Source organism: Phyllobates terribilis, unplaced genomic scaffold (assembly GCF_046119375.1).
Source record: "Phyllobates terribilis strain yellow unplaced genomic scaffold, ASM4611937v1 Scaffold_4__5_contigs__length_816908805, whole genome shotgun sequence".
NCBI classification, from domain to species: Eukaryota; Metazoa; Chordata; class Amphibia; order Anura; family Dendrobatidae; genus Phyllobates; species Phyllobates terribilis.
The window spans coordinates 666,218,955-666,231,311 of NW_027362764.1; the positions used below are offsets into that span (position 1 = coordinate 666,218,955).

Genomic DNA, 12,357 nt, shown 5'->3' on the forward strand with positions numbered 1-12,357 from the left:
GTGAAGACGGTATCCTGCATCGTAAAGGAGGACAAAACCAACAGTCGGTACTACCCAGAGTATTCCGTAGGTTGGTCTTCAAAGAACTCCATGAAAACATGGGACACGTGGGAGTGGAAAAGACAACCAACTTGATCTGTGAACGTTTCTTCTGGCCGTACAGGCAGAGAGATATTGAGAGGTACGTGATCAGGGAGTGTGGGTGTCTGAAAGATAAACGTCCCAACATATCAATCCAGGCATCTATGGGCAACATCCAAACTACGTATCCGTTTGAGATGGTCTCAGAAGACTTTCTACGTCTCGAGATGTGCAAGGGTTGTTACGAATACATATTGGTGGTGATGGACTATTTTATTCGATATGCCCAAGCATATGCCACCACCAATAAAGCTGGTCGAACAGCAGCAGAGAAGATCTTCAATGATTTTGCTTTGAGGTTTGGGTTCCCTACGAGATTATACCACGACCAAGGAAGAGAATTATTTGAACCAGCTCTTTACCAAGCTAGGAAAGTACTGTAAAAAAGTACTGTGGAACGTTTTAACCGGACATTATTGTCGATGTTGTGCACTTCAACAGCAGACGAGAAGAAAGACTGGAAGAGTTTGTGTCAAAAGTGGAACATGCCTATAACAGTACAAAGAGCGATGCAACGGGTTACTCACTCTTCTTTCTATTGTATGGATGATCGCCAAGACTGCCAATCTACATAATTTTCGATACTCCAGTGTCAGAGACTTACATAATGTATCCGGAGTACGTTCGGAAATGGAAGAAATAGATGGGAGAGGCATCCAACATAGCGTCCAAAGTGGTTAAGCAAGGACAGAGCAAGAGTAAAGAGTGCTATGATCGAAAATGTTATGCAGCAGAATTGGCACTGGGAAGCCGGCTGTTAGTCAAGAAGGTATGTGAGAAAGGTGGTCCAGGAAAACTTTGCTCGTACTGGGAAGGCAAGGTGTATGTGGTTGTAAAGAGGAAAGCTGATGACAGTCCAGTGTTTGAAATCCGAATGGAAAGAGGGGACAAGAAAACCAGAATAGTCCATCGGAATTTATTACTACCCTGTGATTATCTCCCACCACAACAAGACTTTCCAGAAGCAGACCGACATCGACCGAGACCAACTAAGAGACCACCACAGATTGAAACTGTGGATGGTGATCTTGAAAGTTCCGATGAAGAAGAGCACACCGTTGTATTTTTCGGACCGGTAAGGAGAGGGATGTACCATCCTCAGGAGAGTGAACTAAGTCCCAAGGCTCTAGAGTTTGTACCAAGTAGATGAAGTCCAATTCAGATCTGATGATCGAACACTGGTCACTGGAGAGACCGATCGGCAGGAGAAGCAGAATTACCAGACCGTGTGGAACCAGGCGATTCCGGAGAAGTACAGGAACTTACAGAGGCAGTTCCAGGAGCATCTGAGGAATAACGGGAAATGAGTGCGGCGGAAGAAACTCCTGTGACTGGAGAACCCGTGGTTTCTGAGGAACAACCCACCAGGAGGATGTTGACTCGAGAAGTGAGGAGGCCCATGATTCTGACGTATGAGACTCTTGGTGAACCGAGTCAAGTGCCAAGGACTGTCGACTGGAAACAGGTATCTCTGCCTACGGACCAGGAAAGCCCACTTGAGTGGTATTCACCACCGAGAGGCAGTATGGAAGATGTTGCCTGGTGGAAAGACTTGTTTTCATGGTTTGATTTTCCTTAAAAGACTTTGTAGAAACAAAGAACTGTTAAGGATTAGTGTGAGAGAGAGCTGGTTGAAGACGTACGAAAAGCTCCAGCTGAAGAGATGCTGATTGTGTTAATTGTGTTAATTGTTTATTTCTTACAGGAGTACTACGAGAAAAAGGTCGTAGAATAGGTTGTTATCAATGTTTATAAATGTTATGCCAATTTGACAATGCCAATTTGTATATAAAGTTACTCAACTTTCACCACTGTCTCACAATTGGTCAGATTGATCAATTAAGATGAATGTCGAGGACGACATTCAAAAAGGAGGGAAGAGTGTGACATGCAGAAGTAGTGCTGTTGGTTCAAAAGCATCCAGCAACTGTTACAAATAAGGGAAGCACACGAGACAGGAAGTGTTGTGCTTTAGAAGCATCTAGCAACTAGAGGGGTTAACACAGTCACAGGAGACAGGGAGTGTTTTAGCAGAGCCCCAGGGGGATTGTGGGGAACTTGCTATTGTAGTCTGGCTGAAGTCGAAGAGAAAGGTAGTGTGTTATCTGTATCTGACAGAAGGCAACTGAGCAGGATTCAGATCAGGAGATAAACTAAACACAGGTCAGATAAACTCCCTGAACTAACAGTGCAGAGTATTATTGGGCGGGAAGATAAGGACTGGAAGAAATTGTGTCACAGGGACATCTCCCTCATCAAACCCTCCCCCCCTCCATCTCCATGCAGGATAAAGAATGCTGTGTACTATTGTGTCCTTGTGAAGGAAAAGCCTGTGGTTGTGTATGCATAGAAGTGTGCTGCTAAGAGATCTAATCTATGTTGAATTGTGCTACAGAAGAGACAGTAATACTGTGCCTTGTGAAGATACTGCTGTATTGTTACTGGAGCCGGTTGTTCAAGAAACTCAGACTGTACTGTAATGAAGATTGTTGCTGTAATATCCCAGAATTCCACTGGCCGTGCTTCAGATTAAATTCCACTGTAAAACTGTTGAAAAAGACTCTTGTCAGATGTGTCTAGTCAGCAGTTGAATCCATTGTGTGCCTGAGAGACGATGCAGCCTATGGTCGCCCTGAGTAACGGTTCCCCCAGGATTCCAAAGAATTCATGAAACCCGTCTCGCCCTATCTGAACCTAGCGGCGTGCGTGTAACACAAACCCTGATCAGAGTGTCATCATGGTGTGATCTAATTTTCTAAGATGAAAAGGAAATGGGAAAAAAAAATTCTTCTTCTCCTCTTTTCTGACTGTCTCGGTCCGAGGAAAAAAATTGGACATATGCACGGCCCCATAGATTAACATGGGGATAAGTGCTATCCTTCAAAATGACAGATAACACTCATCTGATTATTACAGTCATCTGCACGAGCCCTAAGGCTAGGTTATCAATATGAAAAAAGTGGAGAACTCCTTGAATTTTTTAAGGTGTGTCATGTTCAGAGAAAGCAGTGCAGTTCCTCCCTTACCCATAGTGCACACTATGCTGTTATTTGGCACAATTCAAGCCATATGACTCCTATCCCGGGATAGAGTCTGATGATGCATGCTGCATTTGTTTCCACATGGACAATACAGTAGATGTGGAAAGTTATTCATGTCAGTTATGTTTTTCATTACTAAGGGTTCGTATAGTGACAGAGTCACTGGTGTTATATGTGAGGGGAGGTATATTTTGCCATGGCTGCTAGCCTTAGCGAACTGAACCTACAACTTTCCTACAGCATGTTATGTGTTGGGGGGTTAAATCACCTAAAGGGAGTGGTTTTGTGTGAATGACATAGAGATGGGAGGTAAGTCATTCACCCTACCTCCACCTCACGGTGTGGCTGAGCAAGGTTAAATGCTCAGTCACTATTTTTTTTCTGTGGTTGTGTCTGGAGAGGCAAGTCTCCAGACTGGAAAGCTTCAGCTCAGGAGGAGCTGAAGGGTGTTCTATAACCTGTGCGGGCGAACCCCACACACATATGGACTGTGCTATCGTTTATCTTTTGTTTTGCTGTTATGCCAGAAAGGCCATGTTTATTTTGCTGAACCTGCAGTGCTTTATGTCATTACAATAAACCTGCAGAAGAAACCGTTTCCTGAGTCTAGTTCTGAAAGCAGCCGAGTGACTCATCTTACCACAGTATGTACAGTCCATTATGGACTAAGACAGCACATGGACCTAAACTACAGCCAACTGGATAACGACTTAGCTGGGGTTATTTTATTTGCATAAAGATCCCTATTGATCAAAATAGCTGCTCATGGATATTGGAGCAGCAAATTTGGGAGAATTTGGGTTTAAATCTAATCAAGGACAACATATATATGTATGTATGTTCTTCCTGTGCTTTTTTTCCTCTTCAATTTCCTTCCATACTCCAATATCATGCTCATACATTTTTTGGGTGTCTATGAAAATGACCCATATGTGTGTGTCTGCGATGTGGATTTCATTGGGGCCAAAAGGCTGGCCATTATGGACAGCATGTAACTATTTAACTATGCTTCTCTGCAGTTCTGCTGGAGGACACTGGAGGATTATGAAGCTAGAGTGTATCTAGGGGTAATTTTTCTCCTTGCAGAGAGTGACGTGTTAAGCACGTCAGGTGAGGAGACTTTTAAAGCCGCAATGCTCCTCTGGGAAATATGCAAATTGTCTCTTCAGAGAGGAAGAGGACTAGAACTCTAGTGCCACCTACAGGAAGTAGCAATCCTAAAAGTCAATAGTGACCCTTTAACGAGCCTTATCACATGACTTAGGATAAAAGCCAATACCAGAAACTCAATATGCAGACTCTGTGTTTCGGGGTACTGCCCCTCGTCAGTGCAAAGTGTGAGTTCTGGTTTGGCTGGATGAGAGGCGTCAGACCGGTATCTAGGGGTAATATTTCTCCTAGCGGAGAGTGACGTCTTAGCTAGAGGGTAAAATTGAAAAAGGAAATTGTGGAAGAAAATCTTCTACAGTTTACAAGAAGAATGCAACTTGGAAAATAATTTAAGAGCAAAGAAAAAATCCCCATTCTAATGTCAAATGCAGCAATATTAGTCTAGGACTGACTACGACACATGAATATACTACCGCTACTGAATCTAACTCTAATTATAGCAGCTACAGATTGTGAACTCTTATACTAGTATTAGCGGTTTATGAATTGTGCAACTTTTATTCAAAGCAGAACTAGTAATTGAACTTGCTGCGCTAAAGGGCATTTATACTGAATAAAAACAAACAGTTCGGCATCAAATACCGGTCATCTGTCATATTGATAACCAGGGGCCTTCATAGAAATCCAAGGGCCCCATAGGAAAAGGTTTGAATTGAGGCTGACAGTAAACAACCCATCAGGTTCATCGCATGATGACGTCGGCCATGACAGAGTGTCCATTCTGTCTAATCTCGTAGATGCCATGGTTGTTGTTCACCTTGGCATCTAAGTGCTTAAACTGCTTTGATCAGAGCTAGCATGTACACATGTATTGGTAGAAATATGTGCATTGGTAAGTGGAACAAGGAATCTTAACATTGCAGACCCCCCAAAACCTTGGGCATTCTGAGGGGGCGCTTCTCTGTGTGATGTTGTTACTACATCTGTGATTGGTTGGCTGTTATCCTTGTTTCAGTTTCTGCCTAGTAACGATGATGTAATGGGGAGGAGGGGACAAGGCAGGAGAAGGGAACGGAAGCAGGAGAATAAAAGTATGGCTGTTTAAACCTACCATCCAGCATCTCTGTGTGGCCTTCTGGGGTTCCTTTCGTCGGCATAACAACACCACAACTGGCGACGAGGAAGCGTTCATCATCAACTAAAGGTATTTCAGCTCTACAACAATGGCCTGTTTACCTGCCTTCCCTGCTTTTGATGTACATCAGTCCCCAGCTAACCTAGCAGCATGTTGGGAGAAATGGCTGAAGCTTTTTGATATATTCCTACAAGCCATGAACATATCAGATGATACCAGGAAGAAAGCCATGCTATTACATTATGCAGGGGAACAAGTCTATGATATCTTCACTACTCTGCCTAATACTGGAGAAGACAAAGACTATGAGCTCAGCAAGGCAGCATTAAGCAAATACTTCTCCCCACACAGAAATGCGGCATTTGAAATCTTCAAGTTTAGACAATTAAAGCAGTCAGCAACAGAAAGCATTGATGAATATCATGTCCGACTACGGCACCTTGCAGCTTACTGTGAATTTGCAGATGTCGACAAAGAGATCCAAATGCAGATTTTACAAGGCTGCATCTCCTCTAAATTACGGAAACAAGCACTCAGAGATCCCACCATGACTTTAGCAAAATTGCTTGAAACAGCACGTGTAAATGATACCGCCGAAAAACAAGCTAAACTCATAGAGAACATTGAGTGCGAGGCGGAAGCACCATCTTGTATAGCAAAGCTAACACAGAGACTGCCTGTGCCTCGTACGCAGGGGGCAACTTGCTACAACTGCGGAGGGTCGTATCCTCACCAGAATATCTGCCCTGCAAAAGGGGGGACCTGCCATAATTGTGGAAAACAAAACCATTTTGCAAAAGTGTGTAGATCCAAACCACAATCCCCTCATCCCACAGTACAATCCAGGTCACAAAAAGTCCAAACGCTGCAGCTTACTGACGAGCCTCACAGTACTTATCTATTCTCAGTAACTGCAGAGGGATCTCAAACACTGCACGCACTTACCAGTCCAAGGCGACTTATCCTGATAAATGGCAGTCCGGTGGAAACCCTAGTAAACACGGGGGCGTCAGTAAACGTCATCAGCCGTGCAGTCTATAGCCGACTCCCGAACAGACCTGCTCTACAAAGCACTAGCCTAAAGATTTTTCCTTATGGTTCAGCATCGGCACTACCCCTGTGCGGCAAATTCCAGTCAGAACTTGCAGCTGACAGGAAGTCCATCACCGACACTGTATATGTAGTAGAGTGCTCCGCAGACACGCTTCTCAGCTGCAGTACTGCTATATCTCTGGGTCTGGTCAACCTGGTCAATAGCGTCACGGGTCCTTCGGCCCAACACATCATGCAGAGGTACCCCAATCTCTTTAAAAGTCTCGGTAAGCTAAAAGACGTTCAGATAAAATTGCATATTGACCAGTCAATACAGCAGTCTGTTCAACCTCACAGGCGCATCCCATTTCATGTCCGCAAACTTGTGGAGCAAGAACTGCAAGATCTGGAAGCGTCTGATGTTGTTGAACGAGTTGAAGGCCCGACCCCTTGGGTATCGCCCATTGTTGTTGCACCAAAACCAAAGCAGCCTGGTAAAATCCGGCTATGTGTGGATATGCGGCATGCCAATCTGGCTATTCAAAGAGAAAGGCACATCACGCCCACTATTGATGACATTCTCGCAGACCTGAATGGTGCAAAAGTATTCTCTAAAATGGATTTAAAATCAGGTTATCATCAACTTGAGTTGCATCCAGATTCCAGATACATTACAACTTTTAGTACCCACGTGGGTTTACGACGATTCAAGAGGTTGAACTTTGGTATCTCATCTGCGGCAGAAATATTTCAGAACGTTATCAGTCAGGTTCTATCTGGAATAGCAGGAGTCCTAAACGTCAGTGATGACATTCTTATATATGGTACAACCCAAGAGGAGCATGACAGTCACTTAGAGCAAGTGTTTCAGAGACTGCAAGCCTGCAATCTAACTGTCAATCCGTCAAAATGTGAGTTTAACCAAAAGTCATTAAGCTTCTTTGGATATATCTTTTCTGAGCAAGGAGTTTCAGTAGATCCTCAGAAAATTTCTGCCATAAAGTCAGCTAGCCAACCTCAAAATGTGTCAGAGGTTCGCAGTTTTCTAGCACTAGTCACGTACTGTGGACGATTTATACCTGATCTGGCCACGGTCTCCAAACCCCTGCGACTACTCACGAAAAAAGACACTCCTTGGACATGGACTACTGAACACCAAGCAGCATTCGACTCCATGAAGTCCAGTCTAACTGGCGACACCGTCATGGCCTATTTTGACCCTCTAAAGTCCACCGAGCTGATCGTGGACGCAAGTCCGGTGGGCCTGGGTGCAATTCTCACACAAGTGTCCAAAGCAGGCAACGTCTCTACCATTTCCTATGCAAGCAAAGCCTTAACAGAGACAGAACAACGCTATTCACAAACTGAAAGGGAAGCTCTTGCGGTTGTATGGGGATGCCTTCATTTTCATCTGTACCTTATGGGACATAAATTCACAGTGATAAGTGACCACAAACCGCTCATTCCGCTTTTCAACAAACATTCTTCAAAGCCTCCCCCACGACTTGAACGCTGGTTGCTCCGCCTACAGAACTACCAGTTTCGGTTGAGATACGAGGCAGGAGCTGGTAATCCGGCAGACTACTTCTCGAGACACCCAACACCACAAACTACCAAGGACGATATCCCAGCAACTATCCTTGCAGAGGAACATATCAATTTTATTGTTGCACATTCTGTGCCAAAAGCCATGACTATGGAGGAAATACAACAAACGGTGGATTCTGATCACCAATTTCAGTTAGTTATAGAGACTGTTCGATCTAAAAATTGGAGCAATTTTCTTGCTGAAGCCCGCCTCCAAACACCAGATCAAACAACCTACTTGACAGCTTTCTTTAATGCACGACATGCTCTCTCCGTGTCTGATTCAAATCTACTGTTGCGTAACAATCGGCTGGTGATACCCCAGAAGCTTCAAAGCAGAGTACTGGATCTGGCCCACGAGGCTCATCAAGGGGTGGTGAAAACAAAGCAATTACTGAGAGAGAAAGTCTGGTTTCCAGGACTAGACAAAAAAGTAGAGGCACTTATTGAAACTTGCATACCTTGCCAAGCAACTACAATTGACCATAGACGCGCACCCTTACAAATGACACCCCTGCCAGAGGGCCCGTGGACTGCTGTTAGTGTTGACTTCTGTGTTTTACCGGATCACTCCTATCTGCTGGTTGTCATGGATGACTATTCGAGGTTCCCAGTCATTGAACATGTTTCGACAACCTCTGCCAGGGCTGTTATACCAAAATTAGACAAGATCTTCTCGGCATATGGCATACCGGAAACAGTGAAATCCGACAATGGACCACCTTTTAATAGCACAGACTTTCGATCATTCGCAACCTATCTGGGTTTCACTCACAGGAAAATAACTCCTTACTGGCCTCAGGCCAATGGTGAAGTGGAACGGTTCATGCAATCAATCAACAAAACTTTGAGGATTGCTACCATGGAGCACAAGGATTTACAGCAAGAGCTACACAGATTTCTTAGACAGTACAGAGCTACACCCCATTCTACTACCGGGGTACCACCCGCCACTGCGCTGTTCAACAGGCCTATGCGTGTCAAACTCCCGAGCGTTCCGCTGAGTCCTGTTCAAACACCAATTGCTACTAAGGATGCCATATCCAAACAGAAGATGAAGAGGTATGCAGATAAGAGCAGTCATCGTTGCAAGCCGCCGGAAGTATTGGTGGGAGATTGGGTCCTTGTAAAAAGACTAAGACCTAGTGACAAGTTTGCATCACGATACTATCCTGAACCCTTTCAGGTCACACAAGTCAAAGGCACCATGGTCACTGCTCAAGATCACGGTCGCCAGGTCACAAGGAACGTGTCACATTTTAAAAAACTTTGTGACTATATGACAGAAACAGACGAGGCAGATGGCGATGACGTCCTGCCGGGTCCCCAGAGCTCAGCAGTTCCAAGGGAGGATACCTCAGAGGACTCGGAAAGTTCATCTGGGACTGAGATGTCTCACCGCTATCCAGCGAGGGCAAATCGAAGACCGCCAGCCCACCTCTTGGACTATGTTCTGCAGTAAAAAGAAAAAAAAACCAAAAAAACCCTTTGTACTAATGTGAATTTTTGAACCGTTATCCAGTTCTATTGTTGTTTTGTTTTGTGAGAAGAGGAGAGATGTGATGTTGTTACTACATCTGTGATTGGTTGGCTGTTATCCTTGTTTCAGTTTCTGCCTAGTAACGATGATGTAATGGGGAGGAGGGGACAAGGCAGGAGAAGGGAACGGAAGCAGGAGAATAAAAGTATGGCTGTTTAAACCTACCATCCAGCATCTCTGTGTGGCCTTCTGGGGTTCCTTTCGTCTGCAGTTCTGCTTTCGGACTTTGAAGGCTGGCGATGGTAGAGGGTAACATAAATTACTCAAAGAAATTATGGAGGAAAATCTGCTCACATATAGAAAAAAATGATGTGCTTTCAGCTCAAATCTCAAATGCTTGGTTAGATCCTTGGGAAGTGCTCGGATAAAAAATCCTGGTTGGAATGCGAAGGAATGGATGGGACTTAGAAAGTCAGTGAAAATCCAGCACTTGTTTTCTAGTGTGGGTAAAAAGAAAGACTTTTATTGAAACATCCAAATTAAAAACATGAAAAAGCAGGCCACACTGGAGATAGTAGCAAAATACCTACACATTTCTTACTGTCATTTGTGTGTGGTTCTTATTCATGGCAAGAATGGAATAATAATCGCACGCTAATGCCGGTTAGAAACACGTTTTTTAATTCTTTCTACGTTTTTAATTTGGATGTCTCAATAAAAGTCTTTGTATTCAAACTGGAAAACAAGTGCTGGATTTTTACTAACTTGGTAAGGAAAATTTGTTGCTGCAAATTTAGAAAAAATAAAAAAAAAATAAAAGAAAAAGAAATCCTAAACATAAAGCCAAAGCTAAAAAAACCCCAATTATATTAGTCCAGTACTGACAAGTAGACATGAATATACAACTGCTGCTGAAATCACTCTAAGCTACTGGGTGTCCTGGGGTTGCACCTGAATCCACATAGTCCTGTCTGGAGTTCATCTGAATACCATACCATGTTTTGGGGGCTTTAGTTGGACCCCCCAAAATACACTGCAGAAACACAGTGTGAACAGGGAATAATCTCTATTAACTTGAAGCACTTTCAGAACATGTATATTATATAGTACAATTAGTGGTTTAAGAATTGTGCAACTGTTATTCAAAGCTGGAAATTACCCTTTATTTTAATAAACTCACTGAGTTAAAAGGCATTTCCCCTTAAAAGTAAATGACATCAGCAGTGAATATAGGTCATCAGTCATAATGGCAAAAATTCTATTCCTAGGCCAGTTTCACACATCTCACATACACAGTCTGATCATCCGGTCTACGGTTCTCCTGACTCAAACTTATAGACGCTTATGAAGCTGTTGAATTCTCGGAAAGTTGTGTGAAAATAGATCCATGGGAGTTGATGTAGCTCAGCTTCTCTAACCTCCTACATGGTAAATCTGCAATGTAAGAAAGTTCTCAATGGAGATGTATTATGTAGACCTTAAAGTGGATCTCTGCACTTTAAAAATGGTGGGTGTAGATAGTAGACCCTATTGTTATATATACGCTATACATGTACAGGCTTACCAAACAACATGACTTATGCAAAATGGCGGCAGTGTGAAACCAGCTATATTTTATTAATCAATTATATGAAAGTGTGGGAAAAAAAATATATATATATAAATAGCTGTAAACTGCGCAGCTAAGCAATCTGCAGATAGCGGCGACAATGTAACAATTACAAACATAGGGAACTGGTTATAAAAGCCAGTGATCTAATGCCTCACACAGTATAATCCCACACACAGTAAGATGACCCCCACAGTGACCCCTCCACAGTATGATGCCCCCACAGCCTCCCATGCACAGTAGGACGACCCCACACAGTATGATTCCCAAACAGTATGATGATCTCCACAACATTATGGACTCCACAGTGTCTTCCACACAGTGTAATGACCCCATAGCCTCCCACACACAAAGTCCCCACACAGTATGATCCCAAATGGTATGACAGCCCTCACACAAGTATGTTGTCCCCCACTTCATTATGGACCCCTCAGTACCTCCCATACAGTATGATAGCTCCCACAGCCTTCCACACGTTGGGATACCTATTCTTGCCCTTAGACAATGGTAGATGCCGAAAAGTCAGGTCCCCAGTAATCATACATTTATTATTCATCCTAAAGATAGGTAGTTACATAGTATTGTTGAAAAAAGACACATGTCCATCAAGTTCAACCAAGGGATTGGAAGGATAAAGGGAAGGGTTATAGGTACAGCCATAATGTATGATGCACTCTGCCCTAAAGAGCAAATTTTCTTTCCTGATCTTGATGTACAATACAAAATTATATTGTGGTACTGTGTTAGCCAGAAAAATCGATGTAAATACTTTTATGCCCAAAAATGACAAAAGTATTCTCGGAGTGATACCTTTATTGGCTAACCAGAAAAAAAAATATTTGCAAGCTTTCAGAGCAAAGGGGTTCCTTCCTCAAGTAGGATTACAAATCTTGCCTGAAGAAGGAGCCCCTGTGCTCTGAAAGCTTGCAAATATATATATATATATATATATATATATATATATATATATATATATTTTTTTTTTTTTTCTGGTTACCCAATAAAGGTATCACTCCGAGAATACTTTCCTGATCCTGAATTTCTGGGACAATCACTTTACACGGGTGTTCTCCATCCAAAAATTATTGCTCCAAAGACTTAATGAGGCAATAAACAAACAAATGGAGCTTTTACTCACCCTCTAGGGGTCCAGTGCTGACCTCAATGAGGCTCCGGTAAATGTGCACAGGTTGCACCCCTACTGGGTGAGTAAAAGCTAGGG

The 12,357-nt window shown here is 43.2% G+C and overlaps 1 protein-coding gene across 1 annotated transcript in view; it reads right to left on the bottom strand.

Moving 5' to 3' along the window:
- The window catches only part of LOC141265862 (uncharacterized), a 1,005,842-nt gene that overhangs the window by 832,127 nt on the left and 161,358 nt on the right, over positions 1–12,357 (bottom strand). The gene's annotated exons all lie outside the window — the stretch shown is intronic.